The 14,367-nt window shown below is 46.6% G+C and overlaps 1 non-coding gene across 1 annotated transcript; it reads left to right on the top strand.

Annotated features, from left to right (window-relative positions):
* The first annotated feature begins 12,486 nt into the window (after positions 1 to 12,486).
* Positions 12,487 to 12,593, top strand: LOC118893773. Its single transcript, XR_005019613.1, has one exon. It is a non-coding gene; the product is annotated as a U6 spliceosomal RNA (small nuclear RNA).
* Positions 12,594 to 14,367: the final 1,774 nt, after the last annotated feature.

Below are 14,367 nucleotides of genomic sequence, written 5' to 3'. Positions count from 1 at the left end.
ATTTATTTATTTTTGGCTGCGTTGGGTCTTCGTTGCTGTGAGCAGGCTTTCTCTAGTTGCTGCATGTGGGGGCTACTCTTTGTTGTGGTGCGCGTGCTTCTCCTTGCGGTGGCTTCTCTTGTTGTGGAGCACCGGCTGTAGAGCGCAGGCTCAGTAGTTGTGGTGCACGGGCTTAGTTGCTCTGCGGCATGTGGGATCTTCCCAGACCCCACATGCAGGGCTCGAACCCATGTCCCCTGCATTGGAAGGTGGATTCTTAACCACTCCACCACCAGGGAAATCCCTGGAGAGCATTTTAGATGGGACACGGAGGTCCTCTCTGTGATCATGACATTTAAACTGAGACCTGAAGGATGGCAAAGGACCAGCCCCACAAGATCTGGGGGAAGAGCGCCATAGGCAGAGGGAAGGGCGGTTGCAAAGACCATGAGGCAGGAGAGAGCTTGGTGTGCTTCAGACAATGACTGATGGTCTGGTGACAGGAGTGTGCAGAGGCGGGGGGAGGGCGGTGCGACACCCCTCAGAGATGACAGATGCTGGGGGATGGATCTAGCTGGGCTTTGGAGGAAAGTGAGGTATATTTTATTCTAAATGTAGTTTTAAAAAAACACATTGTAGGGCTTCCCTGGTGGCGCAGTGGTTGAGAGTCTGCCTGCCAATGCAGGGGACACGGGTTCGAGCCCTGGTCTGGGAGGATCCCACATGCCGTGGAGCAACTAGGCCCATGAGCCACAACTACTGAGCCTGCGTGTCTGGAGCCTGTGCTCCGCAACAAGAGAGGCCGCGACAGTGAGAGGCCCGCACACCACGATGAGGAGTGGTCCCCGCTTGCTGCAACTAGAGAAAGCCCTCGCACAGAAACGAAGACCCAACATAGCAATCAATCAATCAATCAATCAATCAATCAATCAATCTTTAAAAAAAAAAACAAACATTGTAGTATTTTAAATAGAAATTATCATTGGATTTGTACTTCTCAAAGGTCACTCTGGCTGCTGGTGGTGAAGGATCACAGTGGATCAAGACTGCAAGGAGGGGACTGTATTTGTTTCCTTAGGCGGCCACAACAAGTCACCCCAAACATGGTGGCTTCAAACATCAGAAATGTATTCTCACAGTTTGGCGGGGCAGAAGTCCAAAATTAAGGCATCAACAGGGCCGTACTCCCTCTGAGGCTCCAGGACAGAGTCTTGTCTCTTTCAGCTTCTGGGGCCCCAGGTGCTCCTTGGCTGTGACAGCACAACACCAATCTCTGCTTCTGCTTCACATGGTCTCCTCTCTGTGTCTTCTGTCCAGTGTGTCTGCATTCCTCCTTTTCTTATAAGGGCACTTGTTGGATTTAGGGTCCATCCTGTTAATCCAGGATGATCTCATCTTGAGATCCTTAACTTCATTACATCTACGATGACCTGTTTTTCAAATTAGTGGGTAATCACAGGTTCCAGGGGTTAGGGTTGGTTTGTATTTTGGGGGGCCACCATTCAACCCACTACGGGGATCCGTGAGGAGATTCAGTGGTTATGCAGGGGAGAAACGATGGCGGATTAGAGAAGGGAGGTGACTGCAGCCATGGGTTTGATGGGGGGTGTATTAGTCAGGGTTCTCCAGAGAAACAGAACCAAAAGGATATATATATATATATATATATATATATATATATATATATATATATATATATATATACACAGAAAGATTTATTATAAGGAATTGGCTCACATGATTATGGAGACTGGGAAATCCCCAGATCTGCTGTCACCATACTGGAAGAACCAGGAGGAGAGCCAAGGTGTAGTTCAAGTCTGAATCTGAAGGCCTGAGAACCAGGAGAACTGATGACGTAAATTCCAGTTCCAAAGCTGGCAGGCTGGAGACCCAAGAAGAGCCAACGTTTTGTCTGAAGGCTGGAAAAGAGCGGTGTCCCAGCTCCTGCAGACTGGTAGGGGGAGTTCCTTCCTACCCAGCTTTTTCTGTTCTATTCACGTCCTCAATTGATTGGGTGAGGCTCATCCACATTAGGGAAGGCAATCTGCTTTACTCAGTCCATTGATTCAAATGTTAATCTCATCCAGAACACCCTCACAGACACTCTGGATAATGATTGGCCAGTATCTGGGCATACTGTGGCCCAGTCAAGTGGACACATAAAACTGACCAGCACAGATGGAGAGTAAGGGAGGGAGGAAGGGAATGGGGGGGGGGTCTCATGTTCCAGGAAGAGATATATACTGAGTAGCCTAACTCAGGGCCAAATGGCAGAGGTGAAGAGGGGAGACCATGGAGAAGCCAATGGCTGGTGGACGCTGCCCTATTGGAGAGGAAAGCTGAGTCACTGCCTCAGCACTGAGACTCTCTTACAGCTGCTGTCTTCCCCCATCTCTAGAAAAGCATTTCCCTGCCAGCTACTGAGGCAAACGGCTCCCATCATGAAGTAGTCCTTTGGCGGTGAAGGCATTATCACCAATCAAATGGATCAGTGCAAAGCTGAATTACACTGGGTACCATCTTCAGACATGGAAATGGAATCTTTGAAAACCTTCCCTCTGCATCTCCAGCACATGCAGACTGCTCAGGTTTATACAAATAATACCAAGCTATCATGCTGCACCACTTCTGTAGTGTTCTGATTTCAGTCTGAGTGGGTGATTTCCACACCAGTGAAATAAGACCTATGGCTACAGTCAAGATCTTCCAGCTTCCCTTACCTTATTGTTTTCTCCATTTATTAAGATAGAAATCCACTGATATTTTGAGATTTTTTTAAGACAGAATCCACTAGAAGCAGGTGCTCAATAAATATTTAGGATATAAATAACCCTACAGACTTCCTCCTTGATATTAAGAAAGAATATTCCTACAAGGTCTGTTCTAAGTAAAGGCATTGTATTAGTTATCCCCTGCTTCATAACAAATTACATCAAAACATAGTGGTTTAAACAACAAACATTGATTCCCTTGCAGTTTCTGTGGGTCAAAAATCCAGAAGCAGCTGAAACTGTGTGGCTCTGACTCAGGGTCTTTCATGAGGTTGCAGTCAAGATGCTGGCTAGGGCTGCGACAGTCATCTGACAGCTTGATGGGGATGGGGATGGAGGCTGTTCTTCCAAGATTGCTCCCTCACATGACCGTTATTAGGAGACCCCAGTTCCTTGCTGTTAGAAGGAGACCTAAGTTCCTCACCATGTGAGCCTCTCCCTAGCGCTGCTTGAGTGTCCTCACAACATGGCAGCTGTCTTCCCCCAGAACAAATGATTTCAGAGAGAGCAAGGAGGAAGCTGCAGTGCCTTTTATGATCTGCCCTTAGATGTCACATACCCCATTATTTAAGCCACATTCTATTGGTTAGAAGTGAATTGCTAAGTACAACCTCCACTCAAAGGGTGGGGAATTCATCTCTACTTCTTGACGGGAAGAACATCAAATAATTTGTGGGCATATTTTAAATGTCCAGATACTCTGGGAACCTGTCTCTGACACCGAGCAGGCTCTGAGAAATGGTTATTGTACAGTGAAGGACAGATCTTTCCTCACTTACTCTGGAAAACTAATGAGCCACAGATTGGGATAATATCTCTCTCCTTCCCTATGAGTTGGGTGGCAAGAACATCAATAAAACATCAACAATAATAATGGCACCTAATATTTGCTGAGTACACGTGAGAATGATAGCATCTCAAGAGCAAGAGCACTGCCTGTCTAGTTCTCTACTGTATTTCCAGCTCCCAGAACCAGGTGCTCAATAAATATTCAGAATTGAATGAATGCACTTCTCATTTTAATGTCAGAAGAACCTTGGGCTTCCCTGGCGGCACAGTGGTTGAGAATCTGCCTGCTAATGCAGAGGACACGGGTTCGAGTCCTGGTCTGGGAAGATCCCACATGCCGCGGAGCAACTGGGCCCGTGAGCCACAACTACTGAGCCTGCGCGCCTGGAGCCTGTGCTCCGCAACAAGAGAGGCCGCGATAGTGAGAGGCCCGCGCACCGTGATGAAGAGCGGCCCCCGCTCGCCACGACTGGAGAAAGCCCTCGCACAGAAATGAAGACCCAACACAGCCAAAAATAAATAAATTAATTAATTAATTTTTAAAAAAAGAAAAAGAAACTTTATAAAAAAAAAAAAGAAGAACCTTATGAGGTAAACAATGTTATTGTTCCCATTCTACAGATGGGAAAATAGAGGCATAGGGAGATTAAGTAATTTGTCAAAGTGACATGACTAATAATGGTAGAGTTAGGATTAGAACCCAGACAATCTGACTCCACACACCACCACCACCATGGGCCATAGAGAAATCGAATGACAATTTGTAATTACTGAACCAGTACTGGTAACAACGGCTTGGCTTGGACTAATGGAAGGAAGATGAGGCCTGAGTTAAAACAAAACACTGAATAATCCAAAAACCATTTTCATTTGGCTCAGGAATATAGCCAGAGACATACTCTCAGAGGAGCAGCTACATTCAAACCGTATGGACTTGGCCCTGATCTGTATCCCGGGCTGACACTCTCTTGAAGGGATCCTCAGAGGATCCAGCTCTTGCCCTCCAAGCTGCCCTGAGCTAGGGCATCCCTAAGATTCTCTAGAAAAACAGTGTCCACCCACACCTCTGGAAGATATGTCCCTATTTTTTAGTCTCTTCTTCCTGAAGTCTCATGTATAATGCTTGTTTTGCAAACAGCATATTTCTCCCTGTTGTGCCCTTCGGATGAAAACATATTCCTTAATTTGAAAAAGCCACCTATGATGCACCCTGGGGGAACTCCACACAAGGACCAGGGAAAGGTCCATTTCCCAACACAGGCTTGAAGGGCAAGCTGAGAGCTGTTCATGTTGCAGGATGAGATCCTGGTTCATATTCTGACTTACTAACTATATCCGACTCTTCTAGTTTCTCAGAGCCCCTCCTGCCAACTACAGCAGACACAGGCGGATACCACTGCGCACACAGCCCACATGTGGAAGCACGAGCAAGCACAGAGGAATGCTTGTAAGGCCAGCTTCAGTTTGAGGCAGAGAGCAGGTTTCATGTGGAAACCTGGAGCCTATATGGTTTCAGCTCAGCTCTGGTCCTGACTCAGTAAACCATAAGCAAGCTACCCACCCTTTCTGGATTCAGTCTCCTTCTCAAGAGCTCAGAGATACATGCAGGGCTTTCCTTTTCCAAGGGGTGGGGTGAATATGCCAAAGGGAGCTCAGTCCAACGTGGGTTCAGGTGAAAGGGCAAACTGGCCCCGAGAATCCCATGGGTTGAGTATGATTTGAAGATATTCCTTTAAAAGAACAATTGTTTCCTTAAATTTAAATTAGTTGCTAATGGTTAAAAAAAAAAAAAAGAGAGAAAGAGAGAGAAAAAGAAAGAGAAAGGAAAAAAAAGGAGGTTTTATATTTTTAAAAATTCAGATATCCAGGAATTGGAAACTCTAACAACATCAGATGGATTGCGTTCCCAAAGGGAACAGAGCTGAGTACTGGCTGTCACTGATTTCAGACCAGGCGGTATCTCTTTTGACCAGTTTACCCCAGTCTCCACCACTCCCTATTGTTTAACCCTGTTCCATGTTAATCATTATGAAAATGTAATTTAAGTATTTTATTTGCTTTTTCAGTAAATTACAAGCCTCATAATAGGTTAGAATGGCAAAATTTCCTTTGCGTAAAATTTGGCATAGTTCATAAAAGCTGAGTTTAGGGAGTGCCCTTGCTTTGCAGATACCTTGTGCATATGCTTGGTTTGCCAACTGGGTAATCCTGACTTCTTTAAACTTTGGGGTCTGGGGGTCCTACCATGACTCAGGGGGTAGCTGACCAGCCTGGGGAAGTGGCAGAGCACTGTGAGAAAAGAGGGTACAGAGGAAATGTGGGGCTCCTATTCCACCCACCCTTAATCTACAATCAAATGAGACCTGGCCTCAAGGGGATGGGGAGGGGGGTGGGTAGGAGTCTTCAGTCTTCCTAAAGAATTTGATCCTTCCACCCCAGCTCTGTGCAACACTAAAGTTTTCACCTGGTGCAGACAAACTTCAGCCAGCAAGCTGGTCACCTGTTTGAAAATAAAGTTTTATTGGAAGCCAGCTATGCCCATTTATTTACAGGCTTCCTGTGGCTGCTTTCACCCTACGAAGGCAGCACTGAGTGGTTTCCACAGAGACCATGTGGCAAGCCTGAAATATTTGCTATCAGCCCTTTATAGAAAAAGTTACCAACCCCTGTTCTAGCAACTTGGGTTGAAAGGAACAGAGACCCACTCAGGTTAGCTCAAGCAAAGGATGTTTGTGGTCAAGACATAACAGGGAATGTGCTAGATGCCAGGGATAGAAGCCACAGAGAAATCAGGCCTCGGGGGAACTAAAATTGTAACTGCGGATCTTTCTCGTGGAATTACTGATTCTCTGTTTCTTCCCTGGTCTCCTTCCACTGCTGCCTTCCCCAGCTTCCCTTGCCTTCCCTCAGCTTGCACATGGCTCCTCAGGGCTACCGACACCCCTTCCATATCGTGCAAACCCTAACAGTTTTTCAGCTTTGATCTCCATTGCTAGTGGCCACAGCCTCTGAGTTTCCCAATTCTGAACTCCCAGGGGAGGAATGTGATTGGCCCAGATTATCTTTTCAAGTCTATGATTCTTGGAGATTCCTGGCCAGCCTGTGACTGTCCTCTCCCCTCAGTCAGGAGCCCAACCTGGATCCACATCAGTGACCAGGGGGCTTTGTCACATGAAGCAGAAAGTGTTATCCCCTCAGCAGGGGCAGTAGGCGCAGAGCTCTCCTTTAGAAGAGAATGCCACAGGGCAGAAGCCAAAACTTAGCGAACTCAACTTGTGAGGGACCTGGCCTTTTCTTCAAGCCAAAGAGCTCTCTTATTCACAACATTGACCGAAAAGCCAACATCTGAACGATCAACATGCCCCCTAGGAGAAGGGGAATGGATCCCCCTTGGAGTCTGCAGATGGCTCTTTTGTGAGCAGAGGACCAAGCCCAACTGAAGGAGAGATGAGCAGATCAAGTGTGGCAACTGGCGGAATTTCAGAAATCACTGTCTTGTCCTAACTGGACCAGCAGAGAAGAAGCAGAAAGATATCTAGCCTGGACTCTGCTGGTGGTCCGGTGGCTAAGACTTTGCTCTCCCAATGCAGGGGGCCCAGGTTTGATCCCTGGTCAGGGAACTACATCCCACATGCTACAACTAAGAGTTCTCATGCTGCAACTAAAGATCCCGCATGCTGCAACAAAGACCCCACGTGCTGCAACTAAGACCCAGCGCAGCTAAATAAATAAATATTAAAAAAAAAAAAAAAAAGAAAGAAAGAAAAAAAGAAATCTAGCCTGGCAGACCTTGTCCTGGTTTTGCCACAAACAAACTGAGTGCAGATGCATGTGGTACTTCCTCCTGATTCCAGACCAGGCCTGTTTCCCACTGATCAAATGATGGGGCTGAATCAGACCAGCGGTTCTCAAACTGCCCCCAGCCTAGCCAAGATCAGGCTGTGCCCCTGGCCACCATCACAAGACTGTTCTACAAGAGAGTCCTGGGCTCCAGAAACACCCAGCTGCTTCCCAGCCTGCTGGAAAATGTTGACTTCCTATTTCTCCCTTGGCCAAATTCTGTGGGTAGCATGGATCCCCGGCACGTAGGCCACACAATCAGCTCTCACAACCCACTTCCTCAAGGTGATCCCATGTCGTTCTGCTGTCCATGATAAACAGCTCCAGACTGGGCAGCCCAAACCCAGGGGAAGCCAGCCCGCTGTGGATCTGGAAGGTTCCCCAGAGGCAGATAGATGGCAGCTGCTCTCTGGCCCAGGCTGAGGCCAAGCCACAAGCTGGGAGGACAACTCAAGCCCAGGCCTCCAACCAGTGATGCAAATTGGCCCCGTAGAGCCTGGCCAGGTCAGAGGGGGCCCAAGGAGCTGGAACTCTGAGTGACAGCTGAGTGGGGAGACAGCCTTCATCATCCTACTAAGTCACTAAGAGGTTTCTGAAACAGGTGGCTCGAATTTCCTTGGAAACCCAGAATAATCCCCCATTCGAAGTGTTCGCGAATCTTGTTGTCACCACCTAGTATTAATGGGCAGGCACCGCAGAAGGAAAACGGAGTTTACGCCTGCATTTTTGTACTCTGACTTGCCTGACAAGCTCAATAAAAGCTTAAACAAATATTAAAAAACACACAGAAAGTCAGGCTGGTTTAAATTAACTTCCCAAGCACTTCACCTACTGTAGGAAGAAATTATAATAAAATGTCAGAGCAAAAATAAACCGCGGGTGGAAATAAAAATAAAACATAAAATGCCCTCTTACAACTCACTGCTCAGTACGGTTTAGTTCCTAACAACATATCATTGTACATGAAATTTTCATAGTCCTAAAGCGTATTTGGGCATTAGGAATGTTGACTCTGAAAAATTCATCTTTTACACATTGGGAAAGCATCCCTTTCCCTGAAGTCTTACGGATATAAACCATTAAAAAAAAAAAAGAAAGAAAAGGTCTCTGTTAGCTCTGAAATCATAATTCTCCCAAAAAGAATATGTTGCTGGACAATACGACCCCCAATTCCATTTCTCTTAGGCTTTCGCATCCTCAGTTTGCAGCTGGGGCTCCGCAAACACCCTCTCCCTCAGTGCTGGAGAAGGAAGGAGTTGGAAGTGGAGATGTGACAGGTTCAACTCCGGCCATCCCAAAGGCTCACCCAGTGGGGAGTTTTAAACGGGAAAGACACTTTGTAATCCTTGGGTGCCCAGGCTATGGCCTGTCACATCCTCCAACCTCACAGTGCTCACAGTGAGCCGGCTATACTAAGAGATTGAAGAGCAGGGGTGTTTGGTGCTCTGTTTGCAGGGTGAAATAAAAAGAAAGAAAGAAGGCGGGAGAAGGAGAGAGGAAGGAAAGAGGAAAGGGAGGAGGGAGAGAGCCAGGGGAGGAAAGTGGGGGCGGGGAGGGGAGGGGGAAGGGAGGAAAGAAGAAAGGCAGGCAAGTGAGCATCTCCTGCTCAGTTAGTTTGTCTTGTAAAAATTCTCTCACGAGCTGGTTACTCCTTCTCGGTTTGTCCAGCCAAGCTGATAGACCCTCACTTTCCAACCAGAGAGAGTGCAGGGGTTGAGAATGACCTTGTGGGCCTACATACCCCTCCTTCCCCCACCAGGTTTCTGTCACACCTCAAAGGTGATTTTCTGGGAAAGGGTTTTCCTGGCAGGGCCTGGTACAGCCCTCGTTATCTGGCTCCCAGCAGGACTTTCCGGGGGGGCCCATGCAAGCCTCCCCTTCCTCCCGGGTCCGCGGAGAACTCCCACGGAGCGCTCCTCCATCAGGGCGTGGAGCGAGAGAAAGCCCAGGACGGCAGTGGAGAGGAAGCAGGCAGCCCTGGGACACACTTAAGTATATACACGTGTATGCCCATAAGTGGCATCTCCATAGGTAGACAACCGTACAGATGCACGTATAGCTTTCCTGGTGAGTCAGTTATGACCTTCCCAAGAGACTAGGAGTTGATCCACCAGCTGGCAGGGTGTGGACAGCCCTGCTAGGGATGTCAGGCCTGGCTGTCCCTCCAAGAGTGGACTGGTGGCCGTGGAGGGACACACAGACACACACACACACACACACACACACACACAGAGCGTGATCAGGTCCTGTCCAGAGGGCGAACACAGACCAAAAAATGCAACTATTTCTCTAATCTGCTTGTGCTGAATGTGCCAGAAGCAAATACCAGCAGGCCTGGAAAAAATGTTTCTGTTCCTTTGCTCGGCTCTGAGCCATCCGCCCTAAAGTGGAAGGAAAAAGAAGAGGAACAGATTCCGGGGCTGTTTTGTCTGCTCGCTGGACCCTCTGCCCCCTTCACCTCTGGGAGGGAAGGACGGGGGGACTGTTTGGAGCCCCCCATACGGAGAACCTCAAAAGGCCCCTTCAGTTTCCCACAAACAAGCTTCAGAAGCGGAAACTGGCCCTGGCTCCCTAGGGCAGAAACTGAGAGCTCAACTCTGAAACACTTCCTTTGCTTGGTAACAATGCACGGAGGAATTTCCACAAATCCCCTTAGCTGTCATGACTTCCGCTCCTCAACTTGGGAAAAGACAGCCTGGGACATTCCAGCCCCCACCCCTACCCTGGTTGATCTGTTTGGCTCCTAGACGGGGCTTGGAGAACGACATATATTCCCCTTCCCTATTTTCCAGCCTGGAGACGAGAAACATCCAAGTCTGACCAGGCTGTGGGAAGAGGCCCGGCCAGCCCAGCGGCATCACCAAGAGGTTGTTATCTGGCTTCGGAGAAAGTGGAAGTTTAAAGGGAGGGATTGGGAGGACCCAGGCCGTAGAGCCAACCAGCCTGTGTCTGTCTGGGCTCCACCACTTCCTAGCTGTGTCACGCTGGGCGATTACTCGAGCTCCTGTCTCACTAGGTGGTCATGGGGGGTGCCCCATGATGTAGCTTTATAAAGCATTCAGCACAGCTGGCACATGGCAGGAATTTGATAAATGTGATCTGTGGCAGCCAACCCAAAGGTCTGCTACCTTGAGACTCCCCTGCCTCACAATGGCAGAAATTCTGTGCCCCCCGGTCCCTGTGAGTGTCCCCCAATCCCATGTGCACAGACTGCAGACACCACGTGGGGTCCACTCAGCTCTTCTGCTCCAGCTCACAAAACCCGTTGGGACTCAGCTCGGTGCTCTGTGGTGGCCTAGATGGGTGAGATGGGGAGGTGGGGTGGGAGGGAGATGCAAGAGGGAGGGGATATGGGGAAATATGCATACGTATAGCTGATTTACTTCATTGTACAGCAGAAATTAACACAACATTGTAAAGCAACTATACCCCAATTAAAAAAAAAAAAAAAAAAACCCTTGGGAAAAATGCCCCAAATCCATGTGGATATCCATGTCTGCAGTGCTTCCCACAGGTGCTTCTGGAGCTTGCCACCCGTCTGAGGGCCCAGGTGGAATGCTGGGTTCTGCGCAGAGGCCGGGAGATCCCTGCCAAGCTCTGGACCTCACTCGACCACCAGGTCACCAGAGCAGCTGTGCTCATGTCCAGAACTGCACAGAGTCTCTGGTCTAACCTCAGCTCCTAGTTTCCAAAGTATGCTGGGAGGAATCATCTACCTTAGAGGAGCCTCAGTTTCTTCATCTGGAAAATAGGAGGGGGATGTGGACTGAATTGTGTTCCCCCAAAATTCATATATCAAAGTCCTAAACCCCCAAGGTATTTGGAGATAGGACTTATAAGGAGGTAATAAAGGTTAAATGAGTAGGGTGGGGCCCTACTCCAGTAACATTAGTATCCTTCTAAGAAGAAGAGACATCAGAGCTTGGTCTCTCTCTGTGTGTACAGAGAAGAGACCATGTGAGGACATAGCAAGAAGGCAGCTATCTGCAAGCCAGAAAAAGAGGTCTCACCAGAAAACAACCCTGCTGACACCTCGATCTTGGACTTCCAGCCTCCAGAACTGGGAGAAAATAAAGTTCTGTTGTTTAAGCCACCCAGCCTGTGGTATTTGTTTATGGCAGCCTGAGCAGACTGATACAAAAGTGGTGAATAGAATCAGTGCTCTGTGGACTAAGGGGTACATTGGAGGTGCCGCAGAGGCTGGGAGCCATGGGAAGCAGGGCAGACGGAGGCTGGGGAGATGGGGCTCCAGATCCTTCATACCTCACTCCATTGGAACCAGCACCTATTTTAGCTGTTTTTTTTAGTTCAGGTTTAAGCACCTTTTTATTTTTTTAAAAAAAGAACATTTCTTGATGAACAGTTTTTCGAAACCCCAGGACAGAAGGATTTCTGAAAGCCCATGCTTGCTATCCTAATAGTATCTATTACCTGCACTGAAGCATTATGAAGTCTCAGGACTCAAGGACCTGACCAGCTTGAAGGGTCCGTGGCTTGGGAGCCATTTTGGTGGCCAACACTGACGGTGCCTTTACCACGTATCCCAGCTGCCTTCCATGGTTTACATTTATTAACCCGTTCAATCCTCCCCAACACCTTATGAGGAATGCTGATCATCACCATTTTACGAATGAGAAAACTATGGTTCAGATAGGTTAAGCCACTTGCTCAGGGCCACACAGAGTGATCTGTTTGATTCCAAAGCCCATGACTATCCTCACTATCTTAGAAGAAAGGAGAAGAAGTCACAGGGCAGTCATTTGGTCAGCAAGTATCACCCCAATCTCACTGCAGCTGAGACCTGCCATACAGAGTGAGGAATCTGCCCCTAAAATCTCAGGACCTAAGTCAATGGGCTGTTTCCTAATTCTCCTCAGAATCCTATGTACCTCACAAACCGGCATTCAGCTACGCTGCTCCAACTAATTTTTGCATTTGCTGCTACATATTTGGATTTGGGCCTCTGAAACACTGAGGTGAGTTTAGGTAAAATGGGCAAATGATCATTCTGAATTTTGTAAGTGTTACTTAATGTTTTCTTACTGGACCTGCAGAACTAACAATGTCTCATTAAAGATTCCAGACATTCAAGAAAGGATGAGTAGTGCTCGCTTCGGCAGCACATATACTAAAATTGGGACGATGCAGAGAAGATTAGCATGGCCCCTGCGCAAGGATGACACGCAAATTCGTGAAGCGTTCCATAATTTTTTTATCATTCAATATGGAAGAGAAAATCAAGCTTAGTAGTTGAAAATTATTTTCAGACCTTTAGATGGCCATAATGCAGCAAATGTCTGTCATTTTTATTGTTTATACGTGCCTTCAAAATTTTATTTACAACTTCCTTAATTATCTTTATGCCCGTTATTTGATTCATTTTTTTGATTCATTTTTAAACTTAAGAATATTTTATATTTGTTGATTTGACTTTGTCCTGACAAATTATGTGTATATTATATTTATATATATTTATGTAATAGCATATAATACAATAGAAAACATGTGTATATATTTACATACAAAAAACCAGAAAGGATGAGTAGAATAAAACTGTCATTATTTGCAGATAAATGATTGGCTACATAGAAACCCCCAAATGATATACAAATACAGTGTCTGAACTCATAAGGGAGGTGTGCAAGATTGCTGGATACAAAAAGCATTTGCATTTAACTATATACTAGCAAGAATCAGTTAGAAAATGTAATTTTCTTAAAAAGATACCCATTTCTAAAGATTACCAAAAAAAATTAAAGTACCTAGGAATAAATCTAGAAAAGATATGTAAACCTTTGTGGAAAATGATCAAACTTTAAATGTCATTCAAAAAGATCTAAAGAGATGGAGAGAAATACAATGTTCTTAGATAAGAAAATTTTAAATCATAATTCTGTTAATTCTAGCCAAACTCATCTATACCTTTAATGCAATGTCTATAAAAGCATCTCAACAGTTATTTTCAAAGGACTTGAAAAGCTGTTTCAAAAATGTATGTGGGGACTTCCCTGGTGGCACAGTGGTTAAGAATCTGCCTGCCAATGCAGGGGACCGGGGTTCAAGCCCTGGTCCAGGAAGATCCCACATGCCGCAGAGCAACTAAGTCAGTGCGCCACAACTACTGAGCCTGCGCTCTAGAGCCCACGAGCCACAACTACTGAAGCCCACGCGCCTAGAGCCCATGCTCCGCAACAAGAGAAGCCACTGCAATGAGAAGGCTGTGCACTGCAATGAAGAGTAGCCCCCGCTCACCACGACTAGAGAAAAGCCCGCGCGCAGCAACGAAGACCCAATGCAGCCAAAAATAAATTAAAAAAAAAAAATGCATGTGGTAGAGCAACTGTCCAAGACAGCTAAGACACTTCTGAAAAAGAGTTAGTAGGAGCATGGGGTGCAGTGGCAGCGGTAGCTACCCAACCAGATACTATGACTTACTGTTAAAGCTGGAGTAATGAAAACAGTGTTCATTGGAACAAGGACAGAAGATGGACCAATGGAACACAATAGAGGACCTCGAACAATATTCATGTATATGCAGAAGTTTGATTTATGACCAAGAGGACATTTCAGATAGTGATTAAAGCCTGGACTCTTTGAGAAATGGTGTCGAGACAATTGGTGAATTAAATGGAAATAGGTGAAATTGCATCCCTGTCTCACACCATGTATCAAAAAAAAAAAAAAGGCCCATCCATTCTGGGACTTAAATATGAAATACAAAACTGTAAAGTTTTGGGACTTCCTTGGTGGCGCAGTGTATAGGACTCCGTGCTCCCAATGCAGGGGGCCCGGGTTCAATCCCTGGTCAGGGCACTAGAACCCACATGCATGCCACAACTAAGAGTTCACATGCCACAACTAAGGAGCCCACCTGCCGCAACTAAGGCCCAGTACAACCAAAAAAAAAAAAAGTGTAAAATCTTTATAAGGTGACTAAAGAAATATTTTATATGCTCAAGGATAGGGAGAATTTTGTAATCAAGAA

This window comes from Balaenoptera musculus, chromosome 3, assembly GCF_009873245.2.
Source record: "Balaenoptera musculus isolate JJ_BM4_2016_0621 chromosome 3, mBalMus1.pri.v3, whole genome shotgun sequence".
Classification (NCBI taxonomy): Eukaryota; Metazoa; Chordata; class Mammalia; order Artiodactyla; family Balaenopteridae; genus Balaenoptera; species Balaenoptera musculus.
Note: the sequence above shows the minus strand (reverse complement) of the source record. Positions and strands in the feature narration are given on the sequence as shown.